Genomic DNA, 13,535 nt, shown 5'->3' with positions numbered 1-13,535 from the left:
TTCTAATGATCCACTTATATTAAGGTGGACACGGCTCGGATTTGGAGCATTCAGAGAGTAATTCTCAAGGTGAGTCTGTTTATTGAAATCATTCCCTGCCACAGTGCTGAAGTAGCTAAATTACTCTAATTGATGACAGTTTGTGTTTTCCTCTGAAATGCTTAGAAGGAAAAGAGATTAAAGAATCGTTATTGTGGTTTTAGCCCCCGAGACACAACTAAAGAAAAGATGGCCACAGAAAGTAGATTCATGGACTAATCAGGAGAGTAGGGAAGTTAGAGATTTCCTACCACAAGGAAAACAGCAAACACAAGGCTGTGGAGACTTTGCATATATCCAAAAGCAGTAAAACTGGTGGGTGAAAAAATTCAGTCACAGTAATGCATGCTGATCATTTTAAAGGAATGAGAGTTTTGCTGAGGATGGAAATAAAGGGTATTTTAGAACACGTCAGAACAAAGGTGAAGAGTGGAAGAGGACAACAGGACTGGTGGTTTATAGGGTGCCAGGTGTCCGGGGCTTGTTCAGGGGTTGCACACTTCAGGTGTGGAGTTTGCTCTCCACTCGCTCCACCTGTATGGAAAGGAAGAGGCCAAGCAGTGTAGGTTTACTGAGGAAAACATAAGCTATGTCTTCTCTTCTGAAATTAATATTGTTGATACACTTTGACATCCATCCATCGTAGGGAATTTGCACCCCTACATGTATGGCTCCCATTCCTCTCTCTTCCCTTCAAACTTGCTTCCCTCTCCCTTTACAAAGCTGTTTTTGCATTTTTCCTTCCATTCCGTTTCACTTTTAATCCCTGTTCACTCCCTTCCCTTTCCCCTCCATCATTTCCCCTCCATTCGAACATTTTTCTTCCTCTTCCCCAGTGTTTTGGTCCTTAATTGTCCTTTGAGTTTCTCACACTAGAGAAACAATGTGATAGTTAGACACATGTGTCCAATTTATTTTACTTACTATTATATTCTTAAGGTAGATATACCTTATTTACTTAATATTATGTTTTCAAGGTGGTAGTATTAAGTAACATTAATCCTTCGTTATGGCAATGCAGTACTTCATTATATACAAAAACCACATTTTGTTACCCATTCGTTCATTTATGAACCTCTGGGCTATTTGAAGAGAAATAAGGGAAACAATACCTGTCATAATAGCTTTAAGAAAACTGAAATACTTAGGAATCCATCTAAGGAAGGAAGTAAAAGACTTTTATTCTGAAAACTCCAGTACTATGTAAAAGGAGATCAAAGAGGACATCAGACAACGGAATGATACTCCTTGTTGTTGGATAGGAAGAACTGATATGGTGAAAATGGCCACACTTGAAAAAGTGTTACACAGATTTAATGCAGTTCCAATTGACATACCAATAGGATGCTTCACAGGACTTGAGGAAGCAATCCTAAAATTCATTTGGAACCAGAAGAGAGTTGGAATAGCAAAAACAATTCTAGGCAATAAAATCAGGGCAGGGGGCATCAAAATTCCCTGAAATTACACTATAAAGCTACCATGATAAAAACTGCATGTTACTGATGAAAAACAAAAAATAAAAAACAAAACAAAACATCAAACCAACAAAAAGACTCAAGTATCAATGGAACAAATAGAAGATGCAAAAACAATTCTAAGCATACTCAATCCATTTATCTTTGACAAAGGAGTCAAACATTAACAATGGAAGAAAAATAGTCGCTCTAATAAATTACGCTGAGAAAACTGGCTTCCCACATTCCAAATATTAAACGTAAATCTATATTTCTTGTCATGCTCTAAACTAAAATCTAAACAAATCAAAGTTCTTTTTTCTTTTTTCCAATTGTACTGTGGTATATATGTCAAAAATTATTTAACTTGGTATGTATAATATATATATATATATATATATATAGTATGCATTTTGCAATATATATATATATATGCATTTTGCAATATATATATATATGCATTTTGCAATATATATATATATGCATTTTGCAATATATATATATATATATATATATATATATGCATTTTGAAATATAACTACCACATTTACACACATACTTGATAAGCACTTCCATTATCCCAATTACAATTTTTTTGTCTCCTTCTTCCTCCTCCTCCTCTTCCTCCAGCCTCTGCAACTGTTTCATAAGGAGAATATTTAAGACATATACCTTCTTAATAAAGTTTTGTTAACCACAGTCATAGGACCATAATTAGATTCTCCAGAGTTATTCATCCTGTATTACTGAAACTTTTTATCCTTTGATCAACATATGTTCATCTCCTTCTGACACCCGGATCCTTGAAATCAGTGTATTCTTTTAAAAAAATAAAATAAAATAAACATTTTTTTTTTGCCTTTATGAGATAGAGTTTAACTGTACTATTCAAGGTGGCCTTGAATTCGCTTTGTAGCCCAGGCTGGCCTTGAACTCACAGTAATACTCCTGCTTCAGCCTCCCAAGTATTGGGATTATGGGCATTCACCAATATGCCCAACCAACAAGATTTCTTAACAAAGTAATATAAGAATAACAACAGTAATCACCAGTCTTCTATTGTTTGCCTATTTTATATTCCATATATAAATGAAATCTTGCAGGGACAGAGGATTTAGCTCAGTGGTATAAGAGTTTACCTGCCAAGTGCTGAGGTTTTGAGTTTGATCTTGGTACAAAAATAAAATCATGCAGCATATTTCACTTAGCATGACATCCTCTAACATGTTATTGTTAATGTAAAAAATTTCCATTTACTAAGGCTATTGTTCAAGTGTAAACACATAACTATACACAATATAACAAATGTGCAAAAGACTAGAATAGACATAATATATATATATGTATATATATATATACCAGTTACATGTTGATGCATGAATGAGTCCTCACATACTTTAGACACTAAGTCCTACATGATACATGGTTGGTAAATATTTCATTCCATTCCATAGGTTGTCTTTTTACATAGTTGATTTATAACACTTTGTGCAGAACATTTTTGTTTTGATATGACTACTAAATTTTTGCTTTGGGGGGCTTGAGTTTTTGGTTATGTCATAACCAAGAAATTACTATCCAGATCAATGCTAAAACACTTTTTGCCACATTTTCTCCTAGCAGTTTTGCAGTTGCAGGTCTTATGTTAAAGTCTTTTGTATTGATTTTCTGAATGGTATGAGAAATATATTCAATTTCTTTCTTCAATGTGTGTATCCAGTTTCCACCACCACTTATGGGAGGAGCTTTGCCCATTGTGAGTTCTTGGCAATATTGGATCAGTTGACTGGAGGTGCACATATTTATTACTGGAATTTCTATTAAGTTCCACTGGTCTGCATGTCTGCATTATGCCAGCTCTGCGATTTTTTGATTACTGTAACATTGTAGCATATTTTGAAGTCAAGAAGACTGATGACAAATCCTTTAAACATTTTATATAAAATACAGTACATGGCAAGTATGCCTTCTCTGGAACTTCTATTCAGCATAGTACTGAAAATCCGAGCCAGAGTAATTAGAGAAGGAAAAAAAATAAGAGGCCTCCAAACTGTAAAAGGAGAATAAAATTATGCACATGGTACAATCTGTATAGGCAAGTCTAAAGACATAACAAAAACCCATTGAATCTAATAAAATTAATTTAGTAAATTTTCAGTTACAAATTACAAAGTCCACGAAGAGGTCCATTGGCTTTTCTATTAAAATAGTGATCTGGGTGCAACAAATTTTAAAAATCCAATTATGATTGCAACAAAATAACAAAATACTTGATAATAAACTTATGCAGCCAAAAATTGGACAAACTTGTACACTAAGAACTATAAAAAGGCAAATAGAGGAAATTGAAGAAAGCACTGATAAGTAAACATCCCATGCTTATAGGAAAGATTCATTTTTTTTTATTATTTAAAGAGAGAAACAAAAAAAATCACGGAGAAAAAAAAGTGTAGAAATAATACAGAATTACAGAAAAATAAACAATAAAAATCACTAGTTGATAAATTACATATTGTCATCTTAGAAATAGTTGTTCAGATTACAAAATTAAAGCATATAAAGTGACATTCAAATAGTGACACTGCCAACAGTTCTGTACAATGATCCAACAAAAACTTAGTAATATGGTTATCAGTCCTACACACTTGTTTTTTTATCTTAAAGAGGGTAAGATTAAACATATCAAAACAAAACAAAACAATTCATAAATAAACAATTTAAAGAAATACACATTTCAAAGCAAGTCCCCTGGAGATCTTCACTGGCTATCTTATGGTCTCTAGTTTTCTTCCAAATAATTGTCCCAATCTTTGCACACACTGAATACATGCTGCATATGTAGAACTAATCAAATCATTACAGGATGATGAAGGCTTTTTAGGTCCTCAAGATCTGACTTTGGAGAAGTCAATAATGACTACCATAATGTCTCTCATTCTCTTCATAGTAGCTCTCCTTATCTTTATGTATGCTGAAATTGAATTTAAGAGACTGATATCACTCTCAACAGTGAGTAATAGTATTGCTAGATTTTATATCATAATGTTACAGAATTAGCATTGGGATTCTGAGCATCTCTTCTTCAGAGTACCTGTTCATTACATCTTGCCTTATATAATGTTTTCACAAATAGTTTAAAAATTTCTTCCCACGTGTGAATATCTACATGTATATCTATCCTTTCTGTATTATAGGGAAAACATCATAACAAGATAACAAAACAAATTCCTAGAAAAACATGCAATGAAAAAGACACATAAGATCACAATATTAGGTGAACTACCATAGTTACTGTGCTTCTCTTGTTTTTTTCAATAGACTTGACCGCATCATCAGGCTTAATATAGTTAAGTATAGCATTACATAGCTATTTTTATAAAAGTGAAACGTTAAAAACATTGTAGCACTTGAGAGTGGTTAATAATCAAAACCGGTATGGATGTCTTTTACATCTTGTCATCTTCGGAGTAGTTGCCCCTACTTTTAGACTTGATACTATCAAGAACACCAAATTCAGATAAAATCAGCCAAGGCAAAACTGCAGTCTAACAAACTAGATTCAAATAAGATCAGTCATAGTAAGACAATGTAAATAATACAGATTTAGTTTAGGTTAATAGAAAATTAAGGATAGTTACAATGGTATAACCTGCTATTTTTGGGTTAGATGTCTGTGCCCTTAAGTATGATATGAGTGGACAGACCAGAACAAAATAAAATCAAACTAAATGAATGATAAGACTACTGTCTTAATTTAATTCCTGATACACTAGTAACAATAACCTCTGCTTTACCTTTTTAGGCAGTTTTTCACCTTTCCCCTTCTCAGGACGCTTTGTATGTTTTGGGTCCCACTACCTCCTTTAGTTTTTAGAGTAGGGGCCCAGCCTGTTATCTGGGTGTTGCTGAACCTATTTACCCCTGAGCTTGATGTTGAGCTGTGCTCCTTTACTCACTAAAGTCATAGGATTTTCCTTCCTTCCAGCTGTGTAATTCTACACTGCCCAAAAGTGTCATAGCTTTCCAATCTATCTGCAGCTGCTGGATGAGTTGTCCCTATTTCTTTCTGGTTTCCTGTCACATATAGCTTTGCTTTATCATCTTTGACTTTCAGTTTATTAACCCTCCTTCTGGTTGAGTGCATTTCCTATTCAGAACATCTCGATGGAGCTTGCCTCCTAATCTACTCTGCCTGTTTTTTTTTTTTATTTTAGTGTATCAAGGCTATCTCTATTAAAGATTATAGCTTACCGTCTCTGCCTCATGTCTGCTACTCCACTTTACTGCTATAATTTGTCCACCTTACTCTCTCATTCCACTGTCTGTCCTGTTCATTGAGGCTTCTCTACCACTGTTGCTGGAACCCTAGTATCTTTTCCTCTCTCTCTCTCTCTCTCTCTCTCTCTCTCTCTCTCTCTCTCTCTCTCTCTCTGGAATGTCCTTCAGCATTCTCTGTAGGGTTGGATTGGTGGCCATGAATTGCTACAGTTCCTCCTTGTCTTGGAAACCTCTTATTTCTCCATTAATTTCGAGAGAGAGTTTTTTCTGGGTACATCAGTCTTGGTTTCAAATTATTTTCTTACAAGGCTTCGAATATTTCCTCCCAGGCTATTCTCGATTTGAGAGTTTGTATTGATAAGTCTGTTGTTATTTTGATAATTTTTCCATTGTAGGTAATCTGCTTCTTTTCTCTGGCTGCTTTTTGTATTCTGTTCTTTTGGTGGATTTCTATAATCTTGATCATTATATGTCTGGATGTAGATCTGTTTTGGTTGTAGGTGGCTGGAGTTCTATATGCCCCATTTATCTGGATATCATTTTTTCCTATGTTTGGGAAGTTTTCCTTTAATATATCTGTGAATATTCTTTGTAGTTCATTTTTGGTTACTCCTGCTTCCTCACTCACATGCTTTATTCTTAAGTTATGTATCCTTTTGTTATCTTCTAGCCTTTGAATTGTTTCTTTCGGGTACCTCGTTATTTTTAAGAGGTCTTTTCTTTCACTATCATATATCATAAATCTCTATTCAAGTTTCAAAAGGCTAACTTTAGTTTCTGTCAAGGCATTTTGCCAGTTTTCAATGGAATTTTTACTTTCCTGGTAATCTCTTTGGATCTGTTTTATGTATTTGAGGTTATGTTTAAATTCTTCATCAGAGGTTTCTCTTTCTTTTGTGATTTCCTCTGTTCTTCCATCTGTGTTCTCTTGGGAAGGGCTTATCATTTCTTTAATTAATCTTTTTATATCTTGTCTCACTTGGATCAGAAGTACAGTTTTAAATTCGTTTATGACATCATGAAGGTATTTCTTTATATCTACTGATGCTGTGTCGGTATTGGATGGTTACTGCACTGGTTCTCTTCTGTATTTAATTCTCCTGGGCTTATTTTCCCAGATTCAGCAACTAGAGTTTTTTTTTTTTTTTTTCCTATCTTTTGTCATGTTTCCTGGTTTCTTTCAGACTGGTGTGTCCTGGGGGTCTCTGGCTCTCTCTGTATTGCTTAGGGTCTTCCCAAAACATGCTGACTGGAGTTTTGCTGCCCTCCCCAATTTGCTGTTATCTGAGGTACACACAGTAATGCAGGGATGGTGCAGGCTAGCCTTCAGCCTCTGTGCCTGTCAATCCGCAAGTTAGGCTGTACCTGTGGAAGTTACAGAGTCATGACAATTTTGTATCTGCTTATTGGGTTCCAACCAGAGGCGTAGCTCAGTCCCAGCAGATCCCACCAGTAATCTCTGCACCAGGGGTAGCTGACTGTTGTCACCACAGCACTGGGCTCTGCCCAGCTCCAAGATGTCCTCCACCAGTCCTTTCTGTGTCACTGATGGTGCTGGGCTATGCCCAATTCCAAGATGTTCTCCAGTCAGTGACAGCAGCTGTGGGACCCAGTCCCTAGCACTGACCAGGAATCAATGCAGATCTTCCTCTTGGGTCCACTGCACACTGTGCACATGTCTTCATTGCATTCCCAGCACAGCGCGGATCAGTCAGAAAACTGCATGTTGTCTGGCTTCAGAGCCCAGGAGCTTCTTGCAGTCTTCTCTGGTGTGGCCAGCTGGCTCTGGCTGCTTTGCAGTACTCTAGGTGTCAATGTCCAGCAGTTCACAAGAGCTAGCGGGACATTGGCACCTAGAGCACCTATAGCTCTTCCCCTTGGATCCAATGCTTACTGCTCCATGTCCTCCCATTTAGGGCCTGGGATTCACTGACCTCTGTTATCAGCAGCCATGGTCTCAGCATGACTTTGGATGTCCGGGCATGCCTTAGAACAGTGGGGAATGGGTCTCAGTGAGTGCATCAGGCTTCAGCTCTACACCCATGCTTTTCCTTCCTTTTCCTAGTTTTATTTTTCCCTTCAGTTACCACCTTGGTTAATAAGAATTGTTATCCATTCATATGGCCCTCTCCATGTTGTCATATTCTAGCATCTGACCTGATTTCTCCACAGAGATTCTGCATCCTGCCCCCTAGCAAACCACCATTTTTTTTTTCTCTACCAGGATTCATATTATTAAAATGTTCTTACTACCCAAAATGATCTACAGGTTAATGATACCTATGATACCTGTGAGAATCAGAATAAAATCTCTTAGATAATTATAAAACAAAGCATTCTAAAAGCCACATAGAAAATCACAAATAAAGCAACCTTGAGAAAAAAGTAATGACTTAATTCTTTTCATATGGATTAGAGGTACTCCCAAAAGTACCAGATGTTTGAAGAGTTTTGAATCAAGAGTATGATATACTTAGTAGTACATCACTGTTGTGATGACTTCAGTTGCAGAAGTGTGTTGTTAGGTCATGAGAGCCTTGTGGAAGTGAGGCACTGTGAGTACAACCCAGAAGGGGATGTTTGTCCTTGACTGCTCCCTACCTGTTTCCTGACTGCCATAGATTGACAAGGTGTCCTCCAATATGCCTGCCTTATGCCTTGGAATCCACCAGAATTGGGCTGAATCTTCTAAAAACCATAAGTCAAAACAAACATCTCCTTTAAATTACGGTGCCATGTATTCTATCCAATGCTAGGAAAGTGACTAATAAATCTCCTATTCATTTGCTCCAGTTTTGTAGCTCTTGGCTCTGCATGGGCCCTTCTTTATTTTGAGCATTATTCTAGACAGGTTTTCTAAATTTTTCATGTATTTGTAATTATGTAAGTTTTTTAAGAGAAATTTATCACATTAACTACAGATCAAAATTTTCAGAAATGGGATAGATAAAACATGTGAAAGTTGTTCCTCATGCAAAGAAAATTAGTTTCATCTTGTATTCATCTTCTATTGATTATATCTGACTGTAACGATCCTTTTTTTCCCTCTCAACTCAATGCATTAACAAAAAGTTAGACGTAAATATTATTTTATACTACTTTATGTGCGTGTGTGTATGTGTGTGTATGAGAGAGAGAGAGAGAGAGAGAGAGAGAGAGAGAGATAGAGAGAGAAAGAGAGAGAAAGAGAGAGCCAGAGACAGAGAGAGATTCATAGTTTTTCACAGATGTGAAGTTGAACAGGGTAAAATATTGTATATTCACCACGATTCCCACACACCCAGGTTATTGCTGGACTTGTGATTTTAGATATCTAAGACCTGAGATCTCCATTTCAATATAAATAAAATATTGAATATCTCTATACTCTAGTTTTAAATGGTGATAGTAATAGTCCTTGCCATGCAGGGTTAATGTGAGAGTTAAAAGATTTAAACACAGGTTTATAAATGCACTAGACATATAGTAAGTCTTCATTTGTGCTGTTATTATTATTAGTGGCAGTGACACATAATATCTACATAAGAAAGAATAAAATGGAGTTTTCATAGAATTGTAAGAAATAAAATAGCATGAAACAAAAAAGTGGAAATTGCTTATAATTTTCATTTACAAGGGTGTGACATTGAGAATTAATGTCAAGAATCTTAACATGTCTCTCGACTGGTAATGCTGTCAGAAACCATATCCTCCCACGTAATTTATCTTCTGTCTGTAGTAGACCTGAAGCCCTCTTCTTCCTGACATTCGCAAAAATGCCTCAAGAACCAGATTAAATATCTTTTTCTTTTAGCCACAAGCCAATCGTTTTCTCTTCTTACTATAGTTTCTTTTATGCAATCCTGCAACTTTTCTAAAATGATATGTAGTGTTTATGTGACATTTTAATAGGTGTTTCACTTTACAAAACTTTTCATTTGTAATGGTAAATTGGACTAACTTCTAAAGTTGCAAGATGCCTTAGTGTATTTAACATAGTAATGTATTTGTAATAATTTTAATACAAAAATAAGAACATATTTCTCTAATTTACTATAGCCTTTAAACCTTCTAGATTTTTGAATATATATATATATATATATATGTAAATTTTTGCAGTAATGAAGGTTTAACCCAGGGTCATAGTATTGAACTCCATCCATCAATACGTTTATTTTCAGGCAGGGTCTTCAAAAGTCATTAAGTTGCCCAGGCTGGACTTGAACTTGCAATCTTTCTACTTCAGCCTCTTTGGTACATCATCATAACTGGCTTGGAAACACATTTTAATATCTCTTAGACAAGAGACAAAACTTGGAGTAGTAATTATTATATAATCAATCATTTAATTATAACATTGACTGTAAAATAACTAGTAGTTAGATTACATAATTTCTGTTCCCACTAAAGAAATGAGCTTATTTTTCTATACTTGTATTCTATTGCTCTGCAAATATATGGACCTTGTAGGACATTTTTCATCAATCTTTAAGTGTTAATTGCAGTCATAGACTGGATAACAATATTTTGGTCAACAATACATCAACTCTGCAACCGTGTGCCTATAAATTATACTATATAGGGACTTAATCTGAATTAGTCCATGTAACTGCATTCACTCTGTGATGTTCTTTCACTGATGAAATTGCCTCATGACACGTTTTACATATTATGTCTCCATTGTTAAACATAAAAACTGCATTATCTAAACCAAATATGAATATTGTGAATATAAACATATAAGTCCCACATCCAGATGAATTTATTTCTAAAGCAGTACTTCTCAAATTTCAGCATTCACAAAAGTATGCATTGTTTTAATCTTGCTTCTTTAAAGTACTTCTGATAGATTTATTCAGAAAATTTCCCAGAATTTAATCCTTTCTGCATCAATTGTGATCATCATCAGAATTACACTACTGTTTTAATTAGGATATTCCCAATTACGAGTAACAGCAATATATATATATATATATATATATATATATATAATTTATAAACCATCTCTACTGTTGGCTATTTACTTTAGCTTTGTTTGTTTGATTCTTGGGCACTTTTTCCCAATCTAGTTTCCCTAAAGAGCTATAGATATATATTTCACATCTGAATAGCAAGAGGAAAGAGAATTTTAATTTTCCAATTGTTTTCAAGCTGACTACTATAATTGGAATTTTGTTAGTCGAACTACACAAATGGGCCCAACTATGAAGCTTTCTGTTAACTTGAAGCTTACCTCATCTACATCAATTTAAAGATTAAAAAAAGATTAAAGGAATATTGAGTGTACAAAGAAAACCAGAGATTAACTCTTCCTACCTCATCAACTCAAAAAAAAAAAAAAAAAAAAAAAAAAGACAGCACGAAGAAGGAATAAATTTTAATTTGGCAAAAAAATATTCTAAAACTAGACGCAAGCCTGTCACCATGTACTAAATTAAAATCTAAATGGATTAAAGATATGAATATTAAAACAGAAACACTAAATCTATTGGAAGACAAATTGGGTAGAAACCTTGAAGACATAGGGGTAGGTAGAGAATTCATGAACAGGACTCAAACTGCATGGGAAATACTTCCCAGAATCAATAACTGGGACCACCTCTTATTAAAAAGTTTCTACAAGTCAAAAGAAATCTCCAGCATAGTGACAAGAAAACCCAAAAAGTGGGAAAAGATCTTAATGAACTCCCCCTCTGACAAGGGACTTTTGTCTAAAACATATAAAGAATTAAAAAACTCAGACCCCCAAAATTCAAAGACCCAATTAAAAAAAATGGGCATCTGAGATGAATACACACTTCTCAGATGAAGAAATACAAATGGTAAATAAATACATGAAAAAATGTTCGTCATCATTGGTCATTAGGGAAATGCAAATTAAAACCACACTGAGATTCCATCTCACTCCTGAAAGAATGGCCAGGATCAAGAAAACCAACAACAACAAGTGCTGGAGAGGCTGTGGGGAAAAAGGAACTCTCCTGCACTGTTGGTGGGAGTGTAGACTGGTACAGCCTTTGTGGAGATCTGTCTGGAGATTTCTCAAAAAGTTGGGATTGGAAATCCCATTTATTCCAGCTATTCCACTTCTAGGCATATTCCCAGAAGAACTGAAAGCATCATACCACAGTGATATATGCACACCTGTGTCTATATAAGCACAATTTGTAATCGCCAGATCTTGGAAACAATCCAAGTGTCCTTCAGCTGAGGAATGGATAAAAATTGATGTATTTCTATACAATGGAGTACTACTCAGCTATAAAGAAGGATCACATTGAAATATTTATCAATAAATGGGCGCAGCTTGAAACCATACTCATAAGTGAAATAAATCAAACTTGCATCTGTGAACACTGAATAGTTTCCCTAGTGTAAGAAATGATTCAAATATATAAAAGTATATGGTAACCATGATTCCCCATTATGTGGCCTTGAAGCCTTATAAAGTTTTCACTCATTAAAAAAATTCTCAATCCATTGCAACTGTTAAATAGACTGATGAGTAAAAAGATTAAAAGATACATTTTTATAAGATATATTTATTATGTACATGACAAGCATAATTTAAATGTTATTCAAATGCAGATATTTTATCTTTTCATTCCATATATTGTATCTGTAACAAGATCAAGATAGTAATATTTGTTTTTACTTTATTTTGTGTGATATTTATGTGTAAAGAATTATGTATTATATATAAATTTTACAGCCATATATTTTTTAAAAGAAGAAAATTGAGTGCTTCAATAAATGCTGTTGACTAATATTTGTACTGTATCGACTTATATGGAAATGGCTACAGACTACTTGTAATTATTTTTCCTAGTGAGGATGATATCAGAAATAAAATAACTTTAAATAAGGTATTGTAAATTTTCAAATATCCATACTTTAAAATACATTCAGATATACAATTATACATTGTATACTTTCAAATATTCATTGCTACACAAGCATCATGAATGGATAACTGGACTCTACCCTAGTAAATAAAAGCATTCACTACTCTTGCACATTTGATTTTGACAACTACCTGATTTATATATATGGTACATAAACAATTGCATATGTTCTAGTTTTCACATATATGTCTAAGGGTTGAGTAACTTTTTATGCTTTAGTCACACAGATGTCTAATAGAACACAATGTTAGGCACGATGTCATTCAGACATGCTAAAATTCAATTATAACGTTGGGTGAAAAAGAAAATCTGACTTGCCATGATTTGGCCATGTTTTGAATATGTATCCCAAGAGTTCATGTTGGAAGCTTGGTGCCCAGAGAGGCTATATAATATGTCTTTTAAAAGGTGAGGTCTTGTGGGGTGTGTTTGGTCTTCAGGCATATTCCCCTAGGATGGTGAAGACGAGCATTTTAGAGCTTTCAGTGATAACAGTCAGCCTGCTGTGGTATGCATACTGCAGGCTGGGCATCACAGCCCTAGGACAATAACATATTTCTCTTAGGGCCTTAAGTTAGTTTTTCATGAGAGCAATTTGTTATAAATGAGTGAGTTTGATGCCTTCTATATTCCTTGCTTTCCATCTCGGTATGTGATCTCTCTCTCCCACAGCTGTTTCTACCATGATGACATTTGCCATGTTATGATGCAGCCATAAGAATCCTCACTATAACAAGCGGCAGTTTGAGTCAAATTGTGTGATAAATGAGCCTCTTTTCTTTTTCTCTTGTCTCTTTGTTTCTTTCCTTTCAATTTCATGAACTCTTAGTAAACATTTTCCTCACTCTGTCTTTATTATTTTAGGTGTTTATACCTT

This window comes from Cavia porcellus, unplaced genomic scaffold, assembly GCF_034190915.1.
Source record: "Cavia porcellus strain 051 isolate PalLab524CR breed Dunkin Hartley unplaced genomic scaffold, mCavPor4.1 scaffold_22, whole genome shotgun sequence".
Classification (NCBI taxonomy): Eukaryota; Metazoa; Chordata; class Mammalia; order Rodentia; family Caviidae; genus Cavia; species Cavia porcellus.
Note: the sequence above shows the minus strand (reverse complement) of the source record.